We start from the raw sequence: 8,547 nt of genomic DNA on the forward strand, positions 1-8,547 counted from the left end.
ATAATGAATGTAACTGTATTGTATACCTAAAATGTACCAATGAACTCAATTTAAAAAATCAAATTAAATTAAATTTAAAAAATAATTTTAGGAAAATTATTTATTTTATGTTTTAAGAGCAGCACTGGCACTATGTGAGTGGTGCCAGGCTCTGAGCTGTTTTGAGCTGGATTCCCACATTCTTGTAAAGAGCAGAAATGCATTAGGCTATCTCATTACTGACTACCTTAATGCTTTTCATCACCTATAAAGTTACCTTTAGGAACAACATATTTGTCATTGTTATTATTTTTTCCTTTTTTTTTTCTTCCTGTTTAATTTTGTAGATCAGGACTGGTTAGAAGCTGAAATAGTTTCTCAAACATTTCTATCCATATCCTTTCAAAACTGAACTTGTTCTCAGAATCTGGAGTAGAATGTGTAACTTCCTGCCCAAACATAAAACACAAGCACAAAAACTTGTATTTCTTACAAAAGTTTGGAGAATATGCATTGTTCTTTAATTTAAAAATAATTGTATTATAAAATCTTAAAGTGAAATTGCTACACCAAAATTATTTTTAGAGATATTCAGAGTTCAACAAACCCCAAGATACTAATAAGTACCCAAGTCTGAGAAGCACTGAGCTAAATTGCACAAACTTGTGAATTATTATTTGTTTTGCAAAAATGATCCCATAATAATGGCTCAGGGCTGATGGTCTCCATTAGGAACATGCTTTCAAGGGACCAGACAACATTTCTCATCATAGTGAACTGTAAGAACATGTCCTAGCCTTGCTCCTTTTTACTTGGTATGTAGTGCTTTAAAACCACTTCTGAATAAACTGGGAGTTCCATCTTCTTACACATTAAATAAATCTTGCGAGCACAAGGTACTGAGTTCAATCCCCTGTACCAGAAAAAAAAAAAAATCTTTTTCTATATGCTATTAACCAAATGCAGTGGAAAAGAGCTAAGAGTAATCCAGAGCAGTCAACTGACCCCACTTTGGAATCATGCTCCATGTAACTGAGTAGGTGTGTGGGTTGTGATGGCATCTACTAGGGTTGAATCCCACCTTGACCGCTTTCTAGCTGTGTCACCTTGGATAGGTTGTGCAACTCCTCTTTGCCTTTGTTTTCTCATTTAGAAAGGAGCAGGATAATACTTTCTACCTTGTAGGTTTATTTTAACAATACTATATGTGAAGTGTGTGGAAGGAAGGAAACACTTGATAAACATGCAAGACAAATATTTTAGACATGAGTATTTTCAAGTGAACTATTCCACAAGCAAAACCCTGTTGGTAAATGTAGAGGCACAGCAACGCTGAACAACTAGGCCACACGCCGCCGAGAGGTCAGACAGGAGACTTTATTTGGGAAGGCAGGGCAGGAAGAGAGAAGAGAGGAGAGAGGGGGAGAAAGAGAGAGAGCAAAGAAAGGAGGGTCCTTTTATTGTTTGGGGGCTGGGCTATTGCTTATTTTATGAGAAGTGGGCTACTTTTAACCTATCACTGGCCAGGTTGCCTTTTATGGGTTCAGTCCTGCAGAAACTTAGGTTTGACTCCTCCAGACGGACCACTGTGGCCCTGTGGGAAGGAAAACTAAAGATAAGAGTGTGAGGTCATTTTAAGAGGCAAGAAGAACCAAGGAAATGCAGCCTGTGATGGCGGCATCAGGTCTCTCACAGTAAACATCCACCAATCACTTACTAAAATACAGCCAACGGTCTTATGCAGTTGCTCAAACTTATACATTTGTTCAACTTTATTTATCTTGCAGAAAATAGAAGATTTTATTGCATAAAGCCTCATGGTCTGAATGCTTTATTAAGAATCTCTGTTTTTTATGACCACTTTGACTATCTGGTACCACCTGAACTGAAAATCTACTGTAGGACTTAGTCACACCAAATATGGTATAAACCAATCAATCAGTTTGATCTCTCTGGCTAAATACAATTGTCCTCTGGATAATTTGTTGATTTTTCACCTTTTTTTTTCCATATTTGCTCAATAACTAACATCCTGTATATTTTTCTTTAAAAATTTCAGTGAAAAGATGGTCATTGGCCTCCTTACAGTTTTATAAAGTTCATTATAAAACTTAGCAAAATTAAAGATTCATAAGGAAGTGCCTCTGAGTTATCTGTTTTGCTCTGTGCTGTATGCCTGACTTCATTGTGGAGCTGGATAGTATAATGGCTCCTTAGAAGCAGTGTTGTAATGAGAAGGAGGGAGTGGGGCACAGCTAGGGAGACAGATGGAGAATAAACTTTTAAATGAAAGCCTCCAGGGGAGTTTCTCTTTATTGATGATGGCTCTCCATAACCATTTAGGTTTACTTACATAACCATGAGGCATGATCTATTGATAGAGCTGTGCTGTTGGAAGTAGAAAGAATATGTTCATGGGGAAATTGATAAATCTTAATTAAAGAGGGAGATCTAAATATGTATTCAAAACATATTAAGCTGATGTTTGCTGTCAAGGAGATGAATTTAATGTGAGCAAAAATGAAATCATAATGGGGATTTTGAGACTGTCTTTTATAGATATTTGTCATTTCCTGTGCATCTCATGAATTAACCAGATATAAACACACAACACTGTGCCTATAATTTTATGGAAGGTAATTATTGCACATTTATAGCCATTGTTGCTATAATTGTAAAATTCAAATAGTTACTGACTCAATGCTGCATCACTTTTTAGTAGAATGAGTTCATCATTGGCTTTCTTATCTGGGCTGGCTGATGAACAAAAGGATTAATGGGAGACAATGAAGAATTTTGGAAGACCATGGAAGAAGCCACAAACTATCAGATAATCTGTGTTCCTTACACTGCAAATTAACTATTACCACCAACAAAATGTACAGTTGATTTCTGGCCCTTACCTGTATGACACTGAAATAAGGCATATACTATGACTCAAAGCAAGTGTACATAGATAGGCTTTTCCTCCAGGAATTTCCTTTCACATCCATACCTTACTGAAGCAATTTTCTGATAGGAGACAAGAAAACAGCTGGTTCCTTATCATCCAAGTGCAGTTATGTACTTTGATAATTTAAATTCCTTCCATCTCCAGTGTTTTTAGCTGCTAAGAATTAGATTATTTTGTTAAGATTAGTAATCACCCTAAATTTTTTCTCAATCGTGGGCTATAATCATTGCATTCCAAAGACTTACATTCTTATAATACTACAGACAAAAATCTCATCAGTTTGCTTGCACTATTCACTTTTCCTTCAGGGTAATTTTACTAATATAGATAATGAAGCTGTATCCAAATAAAAACATTTTAAAAATACTTCATGTATTTTTCTCAGCCATTCTTTTTAATCTTTCTAATGATTCCTCTTTTAATTACTATAAATTGACCTTACACCTACCTTTAATTGTGTCTTGCCAATGTCTCATTTTTATCTCTTTTCTAATCATAAAGTAATATGTATTTGTAGAAAATCATAAATGAACAAAAATATAAAGAAAAACTTAAAACGTAAATATCTCACCAGAGAAGGATAATCATTATAAACATTTTGTGCATTTTTATTGGGATTTTCTAGGTCTGTGCATTTATAAAATTTGGCCTATATTAGGTACAGTTGAGTTGTTGACATATTTTTGTTTATTTTTGTTTTATTTTTATTTTTTCTCGACAATGTACTTTAAACTTTTATTATGTCCTTAGACTTTAAAAACATTTTTAGTATCTATATAATGATCTAATATATATATATATATATATATATATATATAAAGATGAACCACAAGCTAGTTAACTACATTTGTGTTATTGGACATTTAGATTGTTCCTAGAGTATTATTCAAGATAATATTTGTGCCATTCAGACCCTAACTTTTGATTATGTATTTCCTTAAGATATTGCCTAGATCCCTAGTGCCTAATTATCATCTCCCTTTTTTGCCCTGCATACAGTGTACATTTAACATGTCCTACAGCAAACTCTTGGTATTTGCCTTCAACCTGCCTTTTTTTTATTGGTACATTTAAGGTATACAATCTAATGACATTCATCACTGGAAATTTGTACATTTACATAATCTACCTTGGTTCTTATTTTTTCCCCATTCCCCTTTAAACCCTCCAACCCTCCTTATTTACAAAGTCTTTGTTTCCATTTTTTCACTTTCTTGTATTAATTCCATTCCCTTCTTTACTTTCTCCTACCCCTCCCCTTTGCCCCTTGCTTTTTCTATTTTGAGTTATTATACCTGCCTTTTATAGTTTTTCCTTTCATAGTAAATACAGTTCTATTCTGCATTGTTTAGGGCGCAAGTCCTGAAGTAAACCTTTTTGCATTTTCCTTTCATACCATCCACCAACAAATTCTGTGGTCTTTACTTTCAAACTTTACATCCAAATGTGCCCATTTCTCCACTACCAGCAGGCGCACTAGTCCTATCCATATCACTTATCGCTTGATTTTTACAACAGTTTCCCGTACGCTTTTCTTCTTTCTAACTTTATCACTCATGCATACCATGTATTACTATTTCAACAGTAAATCAAGTCACATTACTAGGAGTGAAATCCAAAGCCCTTACTTCTCAGATCTCCGTGTTCTGGCTTCAACTGGCCACTCTGAACTCACTTCCTACCACCCCCTTTGTTGTTGCTCAGACTTCCTTGTTTCCCGACCTTGTGTGTTTGCTATTCCTTTTTATTTTGTTTTGTTTTTTGTTTTTTGAGACAGGGTCTCACTATGTAGTTCAGAGTGCTCTGGATCTCACTATGTCACCCAGGTTGGTCTCAAACTCACATCGATCTTCCTGCCTCAGCCTCCCAAGTGCTGGGATTACAGGCATGTGCCACCATGCCTGGCTTGCTATTCCTTTTTATTTGAATGTTTTTCTCTTACATGTCTGATTTTCTTCTCTCTTTTGCCTCCCCAGTCAGAAACCATCCTGTTCCCAGAGGCCATCGCAGACTGTACATGCATATCACCCATCTATGGTCACTAACCTCTCATTCTTTTTTTATTTTTCTCCCAATTACTTTTGCCCAACATGCATTTGCCTGAATATTTGTTTATTATCTCTTTCTTTGTGTTCAATTATAAATTCTGTGACAATCGAGATTTGTCTGTGTTGGTATCAACTAGCCTCAACACAGAGAAGAGTTCCTGGAATATATTTAATAATCAGTAAATATCTGTGTACTCAATTTAAAAGAACTATATGAACATCTTGATGTGCTGACTTGTTTCTTGAAATTTTTGGCTCAGTTTATATATCCATCAGGTATATACGCAAATGCTTTTCTTGGTACTCTATCTCATGTAAATACTTACTTCTATTTATGTTTAATTCTCAGGTTTTCTCCTCTTTTTTTCCCTCTCCATTTCTGTTCATTTTATCAATTTTTCATTTAATCCACTCATACATTATTTTACTTTCCCATCTTTTGATTTATTCAACAGATATTTGCCAGTATTCGGTATCATCAGAAAGATAGGAAAGTGAACTAAGTATAGAGATGCAGGCAAATAAATCTAAAATTAATAGAAATGTTGGAGGATAGTACCAAAGCTATAGGGAATTTGGAAAAGATTCCTGTTCCCTGTTGAGTCAAAGACAGCTTTTCAGAGGAGATGACTAAAATTTGGACAAACAATAAGAATTATCTAGTAAAAGTGTTATGGTAGCTTCCACAGGACCCAGAATGTAGGGGGATCCAAGAATGTAAAAGTTACACATAGGAGTACTGTACTTAGAAGTTCTTTATTTATACTCTGGCCCCAGCTGTTAAAGGATGGAAGCTAAAGATATTCTACATTACATGCAATGTGCTGTAGAATTTAACAGATAAGAGGATTAGGCGGAACATCTGGGAATTCATCTCTAAATTATAATTTATAGAAGTCATGTTGATTGTTATTCTTTTTAAAGATCCATTATTGAAGACCTCACCCATCATCTTGTGTAGTTTTTTAAATTTTCAGTGTTTTTTCTCAGATGTTCATTTCTTTGGAGGGAGCAAGATAAATACAGGAAATAGCATGAATTTGGGGCCCCAGATGTGAATCAAGGCTCTGCAACTGAGGGGGAAATGAAGAGTCAGTCAAAGGTACAAAATTCAGTTATTCCAGATGAGTGAATGTTATAAATCTAGTATACAGTCTGGTGGCTGTAATTAATACTGCTATATTGTATACTTGAAATTTGCCAAGATTACTAAAAAGAGAAAGGCTCTACCACTACATGGCCCTATGACTTTGGACTGTGTATCATATGCCTCTGCTTCTTCACCTGTAATAAAGGGATGCTAACAATTTTCAGGATGGTGTTGAAGAATAGAGGCACTATAAGGAAAGTAAATAATTGGTGTTCAGCATGGATTAAGTTGCTTTTTTCCCCTTTACAGGAACATTAAATTCTTATCTTTTGCTATTGGTAATCTAAAAATGCATTTATTTAGAAAGAAGGATGTAGGAAGAGGTAAGGAAAGGATCACAAGGACCTCAGTCCCCCTAAAATTTTAGGTCTAGATCTTAAATACATACTGTATATTTATTAATTCTTTAAGAAAATGAGGGAAAGAAACACTGTCTATTGAGACTCACTTGATGCCATATATATTTACTTTCATTTTCAATCTTGACTTAGTTGGTTTAAAGAGAGCTTCTCAACCCATTAAAGAAAATGAGATTTTTCTTCTGTTGTCTAAATTACTTCTACAAGACAATGGAGCCAAGTAGGAGGCAATTTTTTTTTAAATGTGAAAACACATTTTGAACTGTTATGTTAATTGTTAATTGTTACGATTTATTTAATTTCTACTCTGTACCAGTCTGTGCTAAACTTTTTCCACAAACTCTCATTTTATCTTTGTGGTAGGTATTGTTCTTCACACATTATTCACAAGGAAGAAAAAGTAACAGAGTTTAAAAACAATAATGATAAACACTTGGGGAGTTATTTATTAGAAATTCTATATCACTCCATGGGATAAATCCTACCTTTATCCTTGTTTTACCGATAAGAAACTGAGGCACCCAGAAATAGGTTTCATACATCACATCCTGGATCATTCTATTAAGAATTAGGTAGTTGACATAGTAGTAGTTGTAGTTGATGTTATATACATCAAACTAACCCTGGTGTCTCCTCATATCATGTAGGTAGCATTTCTGGCTTTACATTTTCTCAAATCTTCCCTATGCTTCAAGTTAGTCTTTGTTTATTCTTTTAACTAGAAAGATAAAAAGCGAACATTTTATGTGATTACCTCGTCCCAGAAATACTTCAGAGTGAGGCGCTTGGGTAGGGGCTGGCAGCTGCGGGGGCCCTCATGGCGTATCACGGCCTCTCTGTGCCTTTGATCGTGATGAGAGTGTTCTGGGGCTTCACCAGCTTCGTTGTGCCCTGGTTCATTCCTGAAGGTCCCAACCAGGAAGTTTCATCACCATGTTGGTGATCTGTGCAGTTTGCTGCTATCTCTTTTTATTGCAATTATAGCCCAACTCAACCCTGTCTTTGGACCACAGTTGATAAATGAAACCACCTGGTATTTAAAGCATCATTGGCCTTGAGGAACAAGACATGCTCCATGATACCCAGTCACTGCGGTCACAAAGAAAATTCCTTCTAGATGAAAAATCATGTCCAAACTCAGACCACCTTCTTTGACTTCCCTTTCTGGGGCATCAGCTGCCTTAAACTAAGTTCACACCGCCTTTAAAAATCTTTTTCTACATGTAGTATTTTTCCTTCATCTTTTTTACACTTTGGTGAAAGATGTGCCTACCTAACCTAAGCTATGCCGACTCTACAACATATATATGCACTCTTCTAAGGGAGATGCTATTCTTCTGAAAACTCTGTTGCTCTCACCTTGCATCTGTGGATTTGAAGATAGCTCCTGCCAAATCACACATAGGAATCAGAAATGCACTGAAAAATTACTACAAGACAAACAAGACTGCAATGTCGCAGTCAGTTGGAGACTGTGCTCAGAAAGATCTGTCCCAGCGGATTCACACCAAATTATATTTTCAGGATGAATTTCTTACATCTGCCTTCTTTTGGAATAAATTATTTTTCTTCTTTCTATGGGGAAAAAGAAGAAATACTTCAACCCATTCAGAAGGAGCAGTCATCTTTGGTACAGTGCCAGATTGGGGAGGGGGGAGCAATAATCAGTCCTTCATGGCTGTCATTCTAGGTATTACCCTGCATGGCTGCCTTACTAAACAATTTATTGAAAGAAATTAGCCATGGCTGTGACTGTGTCTCTCTGTGTATCAACACTTAAATATCAGCGCCCCATCTTAGATTTTTTTTAAATTAGCTTGACCTTGAATTAGAATGATGTGAGTCCATTCTCATGTGAACTGCTTCCTAATAGAAATGCTATCGACTGATCCATTGTGGCCCAATTTTTTTTTTTTATGTTTTGTTTTGCCCTAATCCCTTTTAAGTCTCATTTACAACCTTAAGACAAGGGATGAAGGAAAATGAAATAGCTGCAATAAATGTGATACTTGAAGAATTCAAAGCCAATTATGTGAGACCTTGCCTTGAATTTATAAT

At 35.6% G+C, this 8,547-nt stretch overlaps 1 protein-coding gene and 1 pseudogene across 1 annotated transcript in view; both read left to right on the forward strand.

The window, feature by feature from the left end:
- Window positions 1-8,547, forward strand: part of LOC117285000 (disks large homolog 2-like) — a gene marked incomplete at its 5' end in the record, with an annotated part of 53,841 nt that overhangs the window by 22,065 nt on the left and 23,229 nt on the right. The window lies entirely within an intron of this gene.
- On the forward strand, window positions 7,307-7,547 carry LOC104866711 (annotated as a pseudogene).

The sequence above is a fragment of the Fukomys damarensis genome, unplaced genomic scaffold (assembly GCF_012274545.1).
Source record: "Fukomys damarensis isolate Sample0158 unplaced genomic scaffold, DMR_v1.0_HiC HiC_scaffold_73739, whole genome shotgun sequence".
Taxonomy (NCBI): Eukaryota; Metazoa; Chordata; class Mammalia; order Rodentia; family Bathyergidae; genus Fukomys; species Fukomys damarensis.